Here is a 14673-nt window from a genome sequence, read left to right on the forward strand (position 1 = left end):
TTCCACACTAAAACTGGAAATTGTCAGAGACGTGCTCACTGGTAGGACAGCTTTTGTAAGGCATAGGTGGTGCTCCTCCATAGTAACCAGTATTTATGTTTTTTTCAATGCTGTTTTTATCTTTAGAGTTACAAATGTTTACATTCTTTACCCTTCTGTTTTTTAATTCTGCCTTTCAGGTGTTATGATTAGAGTAAAGAAAAAATGTAGCCTCAGAAAAATTACAAATGTAGAAGCTGAAAACAGAGTAAAAGGGAAAAAGACATTAACCTGTGGAAATATTATTATTTTGAGGAATTTCACAGAGGCAAATGTCTTCAAGCTAGCAGAAGTGGAATAATGTATCATAATTTCAGTCAGTGGTTTTTAGTTGTCTTCAGATTTTTAAATTTTAGGGTTTTATTTTTGAGAAAGGACTAGAAGGAATATTGGCCTTTGCTTTTATTATTTCTGTGTGCTAATTGTAGGCCATAGCAAGGTTTTTGTTGTTGACAGTCATGTTATCTGATCTCCAAATGGGGATGCACTCTTTGCAGTGCCGTTGTGTATACCAGTATATCCATCAAACAAGATGTTAATAAAGAAATGAATATGAAATATGATATGAGAAAAAAATTAACAAACAATTGAGCAATCCAATTCTAAAACATTAATATTGCAACCTTGAAAATAAAAGACGAATGTTGAGTTTTATGGTCATTGTTTAGCCTGGTGGTTGAGAATATCTTTACTTCCAGAAGTACTTTGCAAATAATGTAAAACACATTGAAAACCATTACACTTCACACTGTAAAATTAAATAAGGGCTAGAACCATCATTTAGATTTACTTGAGTAATGATGGCCTGTGGCCTCAGTGGGAGCCAGCATGGACTCTGCAATATGGATTTGTTCAGGTGCTTTAGCAGTAGGTGGGCAAAAAAGGGATTGTTCATGATTTATGGCTTGTACAGCACCAGGAGGCCCCATGCCAGCCTGCCTGTTCGTTAAGTTGACGTGCACGTGCGCCAGTGACCCCCTCTCATGTGTGCCATGAAAAAGGAGCTCTAACATGTGAAATGCGAATATGTCATGTGTACATGGCTGCGTACTCTGGCATCCACATGCAAGCAGGAGTGTTGATCCAGTTGATGATTCCCAGCTCAGAATTGTTTCTGTGATTAAAAAAATAATAGTGCCTTCCACTGTTATGCTTAATACTAAAGCTGATTGTTTTATGAATCCTGGAAAATACAGTCATATTGTGTTCCTAATGTAATAGGATACAAAAGCCTGTCCTTTCCATGATTAAAATAGGTTCTTCCTCTGAATGTGGTAACATAGAAAGATGTTAATGAAACAAGATGTTCTTGCTTAACTAGGTAATCAGCTTGCACTTACAGATATACTTTAGCATTGCTGAAATATTATGTACCTAAAATGATGACTTAAATCATAGTGTTTTCAATACAGATGTATTTTAGCTATGAGGCCGTGTTTTTTTTTTTTCTTGTAGCTATTTCCTGAAAAATTAGCAAAGCTATTGTAGTTGCCATGTCCAAGCTTACTTCTAAATTATTATAGTTAAATTGTTAGTCTAATAGAATCAGATTCTTACAGAATACTGGATGATATGTTTTACTGAGGATCCAGAATATGTTTTTAACCTTAATAAGGTAGTTACAATTTTTTTCTTCCCCCCCTTTTTTTTTCTTTTCCCCTATTTACCAGTTTTATCCCAGGTGTATAAGTACAACGCTTTTTGTATGCAGCACAATAGTCTTGTGAAACTTAAATTAGCCACCTAAATTAGGATCTTTAATTTCAGTGTTACTGGATCCTGGGTAAGTAGGTTGTTATCTCTTAATAACTGAAGCTTAAATCCTACTTTTAAATCAACTCTCTCTTCTGACTAACACTCCTGCAGGATGAAATCAGAAGTTATAACTGTATGCTGAACAGCCTCGTTTATAAGTACTTTGAACAGCAGATATAGTTGTATTGTAAGCAGAGAATCTTGTATTCTGGTGTAGTCTCAAAGAAGCATTTACTTGCTTCTCATTATGTCAACTGAATATATATGAGTGAGGAGATAGTTTTTCTAATAGAAATAATTGTATGTATATATATGTACACAGAAGGTGATGATAGAAAAAATAGGAAGAAATGTGCAACGTGCTGAATACTAGATGAAGTGGGTAAAAGAAGAAAGCACTGGAAAAAGAAGCATGGGTAGATTGGTTTGATGTTTCAGGAAGTTCTAGTGTTGCAGTATGGTATTTTATAGAATCATAGAATGGTTTGGGTTGGAAGAGACCTTAAAGATCATCTTGTTCCAACCCCCCTGCCACGGGCAGGGACACCTCCCACTAGACCAGGTTGCTCAAAGCCCCATCCAGCCTGGCCTTGAACATTTCCATGGAAGGGGCATCCACAGCTTCTCTGGGAAACCTATCCCAGTGTCCTACAGGCTATATTGGTCTGCCATGAGTACCATAGGTACATGTGGATATATTTTCCATACGATCCTTTCGACTCCTTTGGAACAGTTTCATAACCAGATGCGTAGAGGAAGTAGTGAACACTGATGGATAAAAAAGGAAAAGTGTGTCATACAAGGAGAACAGTGTGAAAGAAAGCATGGGTCTGAAGGAAGGGAACTTGCATGTTTGCAGTACAGTGTGAGGAGATGCAGATTATGGACCCGGTAAGAAAACAAAGGGACCAAATGCTTGGAGAAGACGTTTCACTGCCATTGCTGTGACTTAGCACATGAACCATCAGAACTGAATAGATGACTCTTTAGTCAGCATTTAATAGTAAATTTAGCCCCCTAAAGAATGATAGACTCGTGTAATCAAGGGAGGTTTTACTCATCCAATGAAAACAGAGCAAGTTCTGTTTTCCAGGGCCAAGTGGCTAAGGTTGTTTGCTTCCTAGCTGTTCTCACTGCTCCAAAGGGGAGTTTGAACTGTTTGGTCAATCCCTGCTGGGTTCATTAACTTTGTGTGTTTGTTTCTGTTACCCTATTGAGAAGGGAATGGTTTGTATTTGTGTTCCTAAAAGATTGGACCTGAATTATTTAACCAAACCCTACTGAGCACGAAACCTTTTGTATTTGGTTGAACTTGTGCTCCCAGGGTCATTTGCATCTGCTCCTCTGACCTCACCAGAGGGAATCCCTGTTTATTTCTTCATTTGGTGGAACTGTGTGTCTGGGCCCTGCTGAGGAGAAATGGGCTGCCTACTTTTTCTGCAAACGGGAACCACGAGAGACTATCACTTGTCGTAAAGAGAGAAGAGTTTATGTAAGATGGCGTTTGATTTCTCTCTTTTTTTTTTTTTTTTTTTTTTTCCCTTCAGAGAATTGGTAACGTCTTGGAGGGTGTTGCACTGGTTCTTCAAGCAGGAGTAGGAAGGCTGGTGACAGCAGTGAGAAGACGCAAGGTCTTGAAGGTAGAGAAAGAAGGAAAGGTACATGATATAAGCTGTCAGGCTGCTGGGCTTTAACTCCCAGGCAGCCCAGCAATGCACCGACTTTTTCTTCTGAAGAAAGCCAGAGTAGCATGAGCTACCTAAAAAACCCTCTGTACCTCAAAGTGGAGGGAATGCACTGGCTTTAATTTCAATCCTAAAATGCAGCAGCATAAGTATTAGAGCAGATTGAGCAGTTCTGTTGTGGACCATGGGCTGACTTTTGAGAGGTGGTATGTTTTACTGCTAGGCTTACCGTCTTTAAAAAAAACCACACATGTACAAAATAGCTGCCGTAGAGCTAACGTGAACCTGTACATCGATCTGAATCTTTTACCTGTGGTAGCTAAGTGTTGCATTTATCTCAAATAGACATACTGAGGGTGGCTTGAAAGAAGCTGATTAGCCCAGAGAGTGAAAAAGAAAAGTGATCTGTAAGGGAAAGGTGCTGTTGTTGCGGTATTCAGGCCAGCTGGGAGTTGCATAAAATTTGTCTGTCTCTTGAGGAGCCTCAGTTGGCAGGATTTGTGTGGATTTCTGCCCATAAAAATAAACCTGCTTTACCCTGGTAGAAACTACAGCCAAGAGTTGATCCCTCCAGGGTGAAAGCTTCTGCCAGCACAGCTGCCCCTCTAGGCAAAGTAGAAAGACATTGTACTGCACCCTTTAATCACTATTGTTATATCTCCTTCTTGTCTTTAAACAAAATTACTTCTTTAATTGCTGAATGTTTTTATCTCTATGCTTATATGTTAAAGTAATGTATACCCAAGTACAACTCTACTGTTCCCACTATAAGGTACACTTACATTTATTGCTTACTTGTTTTAAATACCTCCCTTAATCATAGTCCAAATTTGGCTGAAAAGTTGAGTGTACCTCCAACAAATATAACACATACTTAGCAATTTATATATGTGTACGTAAATCATAAACTTTCAAGCTGGAGACCATCTTGCATTTTCTTACAAGCTGGAAACAAATATTTTTTGCTTAACGTAATAATTATGCAACTAATTACAAAGATTTGCTAAGTTAAAGCTAAGAGTTACAGGCTTTCACAAGATGGATACCATTAAAAATTAAGATGCCAGTGAAGGCAGTAATACCGCTTCATTCAAGCTCACTTTCCTTTTTGCTTATATTTTGCAATGTCCTCACAGTGTCCTCTCCCCTCTGAAGAACACCCTTTCTTTTCTAATACTTAGTAAGTCTCATATACACAGTCAGTGCCACTGAATTAGGCTCACATACATTATCTGATCTGACTAGAAAAAGATATTTTTCTACTCTTTAATTTATGAAAGACAAAGGAAGTGATTTGGTATAAGAATATAAGGTGATCTGAGTAAAAAAGAAACATTTCAAGCATTAGTGATGTGAACATACTTTGTTTTCATGAGCTACTGCAGTGTTTTTAATAATTAAGAAAGTTAGTGGCCGAGTTTATACTTCTTTATTTAAGGCATTAGGTGATATTCAAATAATTGTGACTTAAGTCTGCCCAGATAAAGTAGCCTTAAAAATTATTTTGAAGGTATTGCATTATTTTGTGTATGATTATATATTCATCTAGATACATTTAAATACAAGATAGTGAGGACAACTGAAGGGAAATCAAGGCACCAGGGGAAGCACGAAGTACCAGTCTTGTGGTAAGCAAGCCTTAAGTCAGTTATGGAGTAGTTTTTCCTTACCTTGGACTTTGTATGCTGGTAAGTTTTTGAGTTACGAGAGCTGTTAGAGCAAGGGGGAATGAGACCTCCAGCCTTTGAGGATGGGGGATTAGGGAGGAAGAGCGGAGGGAGGGCAGCAAGTGTTCCCATGGAGCAGGACGAAGCAGCAGTCGCTAACAGACTAGGGCTAACAGGGCTAACAGCCTAGGGCTGGTGGAGGAGCATGTGTTTTTGCCACAGTGCCATTGCAATAGGTGCTAAAGTGCAGGTGGTGAGAAGGAAACTACTGATATTTCTCTTCAGCCTGTGTGTGTGCAGCTTGTGCACAGGCACATGCAGCCCTCTGTGTGCTGCAGATTTTAATCCATCAGTGTGTCTGTCTCATTCTCAAGGGTCCCGTACGAGAGGGGAGAGTTACTGCCGTTTTGGAGACAGACGAGAAAATCTGTGTTTCTCATTGCCCAGGTACTCTCGTCCTGCTGTTTTCTATTCATGGTTCCTTATGGTCTTCTTCATTCACTGCATACTATCCCTTGGTGCTAACCACTGCAAAAGAGTGCTTACAGGAGAATCACGCAAGAACCAGCCCAAAAGGCTGCATGTTCACACAATGTTGGGCAGTGTGACGTGCAACATACCTTTCAGATTTGCATTTTCTTCATACCTAACACACTCAAACTTGTGCACAGTCACACCCTATGGCATATCTTATTACTCAAGCTCTTGTGTATCTGCAGTTACCTAAACTGACAAAATTTCAGGCCTGAATAATAATACTTTTTAAATAATTCACAGAGAATAGCATTAAATTAATACTGCCTTTTTTCCTGCAAACAGATCTACTGTGGAATTCTTGAGCTTTTCTCTGGCAAACGGTTACTGTTTTTCTGGTCAGTTGTCCCTGATGCATATTTGGTATCTGTATCATCAGAGACAGCCCTAGCTGTTTCATTGCCTTGAGTAAAATATATTCTGCTGTCTCCGCTCCAGCATTTGCAAGAAATCACATTAATACCAGGTGTTTTTCTAGAATTTTAGAATGCCACATATTCAGCTATTATGTACAGACTCACAAAACCTCAGAGACAAAGTATTTATACATTATAAAAATTAATGTCCTATTAGCAATTTAATCAGTGCAGTTACAAGTTGGCTCTAAAACTGCTGCCTTTCCAATTCTGCAGCTCTGGGCAACTGTCCAGTCTTTACATAAGGTACGCTGCCCTCTATGTTCTGTAAGGCATTGAACATTGTTTCAAGTTTTAATTTGATGGTTTATGCAGTGACTTAGTTGAGTAAATTATGAATTAAAATTGCACATATGAAATTTGTCATTGTATTTTTGTCTAATGAGACGGTTAGAGATTTGCTTTTGCTATATAAGACTTGACTTGAAGATTTACTTTCAAAAAAGATCGTATTAGTTGGCTATGTTGCTATGTACATAAAGCATGAGATAGTTTATCTGCACCTTCCATAAATTTTCTTCTATGCAGCCATGATAGTCACAAAAATGTTCGTAATGCAACATTGCTAAATTGCACATTTTACAAACACAGCAAAATAAAACCCTGCACAAAATATGGGTATTGCAGCACATGCTTTTCAGAGACTCATTACTCAGCCAAACTGGACTTATTTTTCTCAGCAACACAGAAAAGATTGCAAAATTTCAGATTTCAACACTATACTGTTAAGCTGTGGATGTATTTCAAAGAAGATGGAAAGAACGTTTTTAGAATCCAGAACATATATTTTTCACTTTCGTATTTCATAAGTTAAATAAAAAACCAAGAAAACCCTCCTCCTACCTACCCCAAAACACTTCAGATTTAGAAACACTGAAATGGTAGAAGGAACTGGGTCATTATTTCTGGTCCCTTGCAATACCAAGAAAGTGTATTATGAGCACATAGGGCTGGGTTCATCCAAATACAGAGTTCAGTAGCATAGGTATCTGTAATTCAGCTAGTTATCTAGACTCACCTTTTACAATGGAGAGATATAAGCATTTGTAGGCCATGTATCATTTCATTATAGCTTAAATATAAAACAGGTCAGTGAGATGTGTCCCAGAAGTTCATTTCTGCCCATTGATTTTGAGTCAATCTGGAACGTAGGTATCCAGATCACATGCAGATCTCAGCACTGACTAAAGATGGCTGTGATTAATCCCTCTCTTAAATCAGAAAGAGTCACAAATTCTGTGAATATCTTGCAGACCTTTATCACAAACTTAAATCTTCCCTAAAATGTGAAGAGATAAAAGTCTATACTAGTAGGAGAAACAGGAGAAATTGAGATTGTCACCTAATATCCGAGGATTTGCAGGGGATTGAATAAAAAAAACCCCCAAACAAACACTCCAACAGAAAAAAAACTTCTGACCAAACCTCCGTCATTAGAACAAACTGCTATATAACTTTAAGTACTAATGCCACTGCATTCTTTCAAGAAAACCGGCATCCCTGAATTGTGACTGAAAGAGAGATTGTGCTGTAATATTAACAATATCAGTTGTGTGTGCAAAAGAGATTATGTTTTAAGTGCCTGTTAATAAACAGAAATAGTGGTGGAACAGATATTGGTGAATAGCAAACCTGAGCTATTGGCATCCAGACTAAAAGGTTATGGTGAACTTACTTCAATTTTAACAGTTTAAGCTCATGAGTGGGCAGAAAGGTGCAGTAAAGCAACTACGTGCAGGCACCTATCTCAGAGGAGCTCTTGAGTAGCTGGATTTGTATTATATTTTAAAACCCACTGCCGTTATTATTCACAAAATACACTGCTAGAATAGTCTCGTACAGTCAGTTGAGTAATAGCCCTCCTGATGTCTATACATTTTTATAGACAACCGTCCAAGGCTGTATTAACTTTTATTTTTGTCAAGTTCAAGATGACAGTGAACTGCAGGCCAGCTGCCTGCCACTGGCATGCCCTGTGCCAATTAACTCTGTCACTCAGAAGCAGACTTTTAACATTAGCTCTGACCTTCTACCTCATGCTCGGTTCCCTGAATTCAGAAGATCAGCCTTGGTGTAGGCACAGATTTCAGCCCTTCTGTTTGTTCTCTGAAGCGGATGGACAAAAGGCAGCTGTGCTCCGTCACCGTGATGCCAAGTTGGTGCTGTGCTGTGCTGGCTGGTGTTGACCATGCTGTCATGGTCCCTAGAGGACAGCTGAGGGATCACCTTCTAGAGACACCACAGTGGTACCTGCTGTTAATCCCTCTTTCTGTGACTGCTTTTTCACGGATGCAGAAATCTTGAGGCCAGAGGTGATTTTCTCTTCCCTGGCCTGGGTCGGGACAGGGATCCTGTGGAAGGAAGGGCCTGCCACCGAAGGTCACGGCGGGGGGGAACGGCTCTGCTGACACAAATGAGAAGCTGTACCCGGGACTAAACACAAGTTGTCAAAATCTAACAGAGGGTGTCCAGCGCGAACAAAGCCTCGCTTCCTATTTCTCTCCAATAATAGGAAATGTGGCATTGTTGTCACCACAGGGTCTCCGTCGGAGTTCAGCGACCCGTGTTTACTTCCTTTTTGTCCTCTTCTTATGTCCTTGTGTCAGCAAACACGTTCCCTTCCTGCCGTTGTCCTCAGTGCTGAGGCGAACACCCTGCACAGAGTCCTCCCCGCCGTTTGGCGTTAGAGGCTTACCTATCACTGCCACCTATTACTTCTAATATATTTCATTCTTCCCGAAGGAGCCATTTCAGATTCAAATTAAAGTTTTAGACAGTACAGAGATCAATTAAATGATAATATTTTCTTATGATTAGGCTGGTCTTTTCCTTTAAGCAACTCTCATATTGGGTGTGCTTCCAGTAGTGCTAGAACTCCTCTCACTTTTCATGTGAGATTGCCACAGGTCTTAGAAATGCAGATCATCATTAGCATCATTATTTTCAGATAAATTAAGAAACTCATAGAGAGAATTGCTTCTTTCCCTGTGAATATTCAAAGTGGTGGGCAGTGAAAATAACAGCAGTTTTCTCATAGAATTTGTCCCAGAGACTGCCTAAAAATCCCAAACAAAGCACTTCTAAGAGCTTGGAGACTTTAATATTAGTTGCATAGTGAATATCTAGGACAAGAAAAAGTTTAATTTTTTTTAATCTGAGTCATCAGCGTGTTTTTCCCATTTAATTTTTCCATGCAGTTTCATCCTTCCAGGATTTATTGGGTCAAGGCAAGACTGGTGAAAAATAGCAATTGTGAAAAAACATACACCTTTTTATTTCCTTCTCCCACAAAATAGTCAACATCATTTTTGCAGTTAAAAAGGAAGGGCTTTTGATGTGAATTTGTAAAAGCTCAGAATGCTTGAGTGAAATTATGATTTGGTCTAAGGTACAACTTGCCTTTTATGTATGTGTTTATTTTATCATCAGTATTGCGGATGATTAAATTTTTTTCCTACACAAAAATGGTGAGTTTTTGTATAAGTTAAGAAATAATGGAAAATAATTTTTGGAGCTCTGAAGCAAATGCCACATTATCTCCAGCAAAATACAGCTTTTTAAATAATGTAGTGGCTAGCATTGCTTATTAATACAAAGAAGTTTCTAATTACTCTGTAAAGGCTAATGCGGTATTTTACTATGCCTGTAAATGGAGCAGTCTAAAAAAGTCTAAGTTAATTGCATATTTACTGTTAATTGCTGGACAATTTTATTCAAGTGAGAAAAAAATTAGACTTTTGCAATGTTATCTGCGTTGAGTGCCTGCAACTTTGCCTTTAAGCGTCTGTTGATGATCTTTAGAGCATTTTTATTACATTTATAATTTGTTGAATTAAATCGTATTAATGCCAATCTTAACTTACTATATGTTTTAAAAGCCACGTTCACACCCAGCATCTCAGTACATGCTGAGCATTAGGCAAAAACTATGTTCACGTGTACCCAGATAATAGCAGTCATTTTAAAGGCTATAGCATCTAAATATACTTTTCAATGTGCACAGAGGATGATAAGGAAAAATCCTGCATGTCACACAAAGAAACTGTGAAAGAAATCCTAAAGAGACGACGTAAAGTTCATAGACCTAGGGTGCCCTTCTGTGAGATCGTGTTCTGAATGTTGAGTTTCACCATAACCTCAGTAATTTGAGATGCTTGTTGGATTGGCAATTGGTCACACAAAATAAACCATCCAAACATCATGTGTGATGATCAGCCAATCAGGTCTCCAAAGAGTCCTTAAATGTTCAAACTGAACAAAGGCTCTGTATCTGTCAAGTTCAGATTATTGTCTTGGAGAGCAGAGCTCTGCCAGGTAATGTGCTGTTTTTCTATTCTTTTTGGCTTTACTTAGTAGTAATAGGTAGCTTCAGATTACTGTGGTAATCCATGCAAAACTAATTGATTAATTAAATGCAAGACAAGTCAATGCTCCAGTGCATGTTGCACAATATTTGCTATTGGCCTTTTAATGACTATCTAGCATATATTGACAAAAGAGTGTGAGGCACTTTAAAGAAGAAATATTCTTACACTCTTTCTACTCCTAAAAAGTTATAACAAGGATTAATGACTGAATGGTGACACGCCCTGGTCTTGTCAGGCTTTATAGATTTGATTGACATTTTTTGTTCATGTATTTTGCCAACATTTCGGAGATAATAAAGAGTTCAAAGATGAGACTTCTAAAGAGAAACTGTAAAGAAAGGGAAGCATCAGTGTAGCTCAGGTCAGACTTCAGAACTGATGGATGTGAAATGTAAATCGGAATTAGAGTGAAGGGTGTTCTGGGAGTGGTTCTGTGCCTGTGTGACTTGGATTGAATTAGAGGAATGCTAGGACAGTGACAAAGAGTGCAAGCAAAGTGTTGGGCAGAAACACAGATTTGAAGAAGCTCAGGAAGCTCACAGCTAATATGGAAAAAGATGAATCAGGGCAGGAGAAGATTTGAAGACAAGTTGGACATAGCTGAGGCAGCAGGCGAGGTAGATGGTTGCTGTGGCAGCTTGTGTGGGAATGAAGACTAGAGTGGGCTGACGGAGAATTAATCCCATGTGTTCTGAGGTAACACGCGATTTATAAATGCAGTATTAATTTTACTTACAAGACAAGTCTTCATGATAAACATCTTATTTTCGTAAGGATTTGTGAGGGCAGCAATAATATAATCCCCCTGCATGAAATCAAGCAACGGAATTAAGGCTATTCAGCCTTGCTGAGCACTTACACAGTTGGGTCTTCTGCAGTGCCAGAGATTTTTGTAATAAAGAATGAGGCGTTACTTTAAAGCAAGCAGTGTGGGTGGCTGTTTCACTGACACGAGTAACTCTGCTTCAGTCTTTTGCAACCTTGGAACTCAGTGCCCTGTGCCTAGTTTTAGCTGTAGGCACTTAGAAATTATTAGATTCCTTTGACTGAAGTGCAAAAGTAATTTCCAATTCTGTTTTTCATATATAACAACGCCTCTAAAACCTCCAACCAACCTAAACAGTTTTGCCAATAGTTAATGCACTAGAAGTTTTACAATGGCTGATCATACATAATTTTGGAGAAAAGTTTACTGAGTTTATTTCGTGGAGATAACCTGGTGATTTTTGGTACTGTTTTTGTCACCCCTGTTATCAAAGTTTAAAGCCTCAAGGTCTAATTCTTTCTTACTGTGCTCAAGACCGAGTGCAAAGCTGCCTTTGATTTCACTAGAGCAGGCTGATGGCTTAGAGGCCAGAATTTTGTCGGTCATCTTCACAGCTTTTCTGATGGCAGAAGCACCATGATGGCTTACCACATAGTAAGGCTATGGACTTAAATGGGCCAAACTGCAAAACAAAAAATGACAAAACTAGTCAATGGTGACAGTTTTCACGCTTATTTCCCATGGGCATTTTTATACTTTTCTTTGTATTTTTTCATTTGTATTTGCTCATTATATGATTCTCAATACTTCTACATGGAATGTTATTCATAAAATATTTATGAAAAAAAGAAAATATTGGGAAGATCAAAAAATAAGTAATATTTTGTTTTTCACCAGTGACTGGGACCCCAGTGTGTATTCACATAGACCCATCCTTGTGTAGAACTGATGTATTGTAGCCCTCTAACAGTGAAAAACCAGTCACTTGCCTTTTAGGAAAAATAGAAGGAGATAATAGAAAGGTATTCCTACAGGGCAATGGTAGAGAGGTCCCCAAATCCTTACATAATGGAGCCATGTTTGAACAAGTGATTTATCCTGATGCTGCATGCAACCTTAGTGAAGTTTCAATATGGGGAAAATTCCTTTTGCTTTAACTTACCTCCTAAAAAACTGTTTTTCAGATTGTCACACAAAATTGATTTACCAGTACAACTCCCTATCCCCTTAAACAGTTAGAAGATGGAAAGAAGTCGAGGGGAAAACAAATTAAATCAGCCTGTCTCTTCTTCCCAAAGTCTCAGCGAAAGGAATGGCTGTGCTTGACCCCCATAACAGAAGGAAGCAGGAGAGTGAAAGATGTGTGTGCAATGTAGTTACAGACATTTTAAAGCAATCACTGCATGATGTTTAAACATTGCTTTATGGTGTTTCCACTGAGATATTCCATTAGTATGTGATGATAATGAATCATGATTGTACTTCACTGAGGGCTCTTGCCATGGCTGCGTGCTTTTCTGATTTTTTCTTTTTTTCCTCTGGATTGCACATGGAAACAAGGGAGAGAAATTACTTAAAGAACATAGACAGAATAGAAGAAACAAAATGATAGTACTTAAAAGTGGACAAACTTTTCAACACAGTTGTATTTACTTTTGTCAATATAATTTTATTCAAGTTAGAAGTGCAGCTTTAAATATAGTCTTGTGGGGAATGTGAAAGAATCCTTTAGAAAATGTCCCTGGGCAGTGCATATGTGTTGACAAAAGTGGGTTTTTTTAAATTCTTTTTTTTCCACTTCTGTAGACGTAGCTTGTCTACAGCAACTAATTTGAGAAAGAATTTTCTCAGCTAAAGAGGAAGATTGAAACAAGACAAGTGTTCCGTTACTGGTAACGTACTCCACATCTATACAGAATCTCAGTTCAGCTGGCAATGCTTCTCCCAGATCTAACTCCTACACGCTCAGATGGTAAGTCTTAAGAACAGGGAAAAGTGCCATCTGGTGACTCAAAACAATACAAAACTGATAAAATCAGGTTCTTTTAGATGACAAATGGAACTGGTCATCAACCTCAAATAAAATTGCCATATGTGATGCTTGGTCCTGAAGATCCTGAAAACTGACAAAACACTCAACTATGTCCATCATCGGATTTCAATTCCTTCGTTATACTGCAGCAAATTAGTATCATATGTTTAGCAGCAGTAAATCGTAATACATTTATATTTGTCCTTTTACATTAGATTTTGAATTCTGATATGGAATTTTGATTTACGTAGATACTATATGTGTGTAGATACTATATGTTACTACATGTGTGTAAAACAGTAATGGTCATGTCTGATACGTGAAGAAACTAGAGAAACAATAATAGGTTAGAATAATAATTCTAACTATTTTAATAAGAAGTTAAAAAGAAATTGATATTTGATAAGCTGATGGTGTGCCTTGAACTGTATAAGCATGGAAAGATCATGAAAAAGGAAAAGGGTAGGCTGTGACTGCAGAGAAAGAGAAGACATAAAAATGGCACTATTCTATTCAGCAAGTTCAACTTCTTTTTCTGGGTTAGAACTGTATCTGATTTATGTTCTGGTTTGTGGTGAGGGTGAATTAGTATCTAAAAGAGTAAGGTAAACTCAATTCTAGCTCACTGCATTTGTTTAAGGGCTCACATCTGTAAACATTTAGTCTGAATATTAATTTTATTTGTATGAGTACTCTGAGTATCCTGTTGTTTTTTTTATCGAGCACATTATGCAAAGTTGTAGTTTTTTTTCATCAAGACTCCCTTAAAGAGACTCATCAGAGTGAAACTTAATGCTGTAGGGTCTAGTAAGAATATGCACAAGTACTAAAATGCTGTGTGTAAGCATTCACAAGAATTGCTCCTTTAGTTCAAATACTGAAATATTTGTTGACAATGAGGAAGAAGCCGTAAAACACACATTCCTGTTCTTGACAGATTTTCTTTGAAGTCAGAAGGCATTTCAAAAGGGTCAGACTGTATATGTATTTCTGTAAACAGATCCTTCAGTTAAAAAAAAAAAGAAGGAAATAGATAATGCAAAAATAGCATTTAATTAATAGTAGACCATATCTGTTTTTCTCATTTGTGTGTTTAAAAAGGATTGACTACAGAGTTGTGTTTATACATCACTGTTAATATATTTCTCCTTTACTTGAAAAACATTTTAAAAGAGGAAAAAGGCATAAAGAAAAAAAATGCCCTGCTGAACAGTTATGGCTCTGTGTGGGATTGTACAGGCACCTTTTGTATAAGATTTTTAATAATCTGCCAAGTATGAGCTCAAGGTGTCTTGTCACACACTGTGAAGTTATAACACTTTTTGTACGCAGTGCCACAAATGATAATGCAAAGAAGCAGTATTTCTCAGCCAAATCCTATTTTGTAATACCCTTTAACTTGCTTGTCACAT

At 37.9% G+C, this 14673-nt stretch overlaps 1 protein-coding gene across 8 annotated transcripts in view; it reads left to right on the forward strand.

Annotated features, from left to right (window-relative positions):
- Positions 1 to 14673, forward strand: part of SLC16A7 (solute carrier family 16 member 7) — an 84010-nt gene that overhangs the window by 7890 nt on the left and 61447 nt on the right. Inside the window, exons 2-3 of one of the 8 annotated variants that reach the window (XM_074570553.1) lie at positions 3342 to 3452; positions 5521 to 5593. The exons of 3 other annotated variants lie outside the window; for them this stretch is intronic. The gene's annotated coding sequence lies outside the window, so the exon portion shown is untranslated. Of the gene's footprint in view, positions 1 to 3341; positions 3453 to 5520; positions 5594 to 10362; positions 10411 to 14673 lie in introns of those variants that run through there. 4 more of the 8 variants (XM_074570813.1, XM_074570297.1, XM_074570383.1 and 1 more) reach the window with 4 other exon arrangements.

This window comes from Larus michahellis, chromosome 1 (genome assembly GCF_964199755.1).
Source record: "Larus michahellis chromosome 1, bLarMic1.1, whole genome shotgun sequence".
In the NCBI taxonomy this organism is placed as follows: domain Eukaryota; kingdom Metazoa; phylum Chordata; class Aves; order Charadriiformes; family Laridae; genus Larus; species Larus michahellis.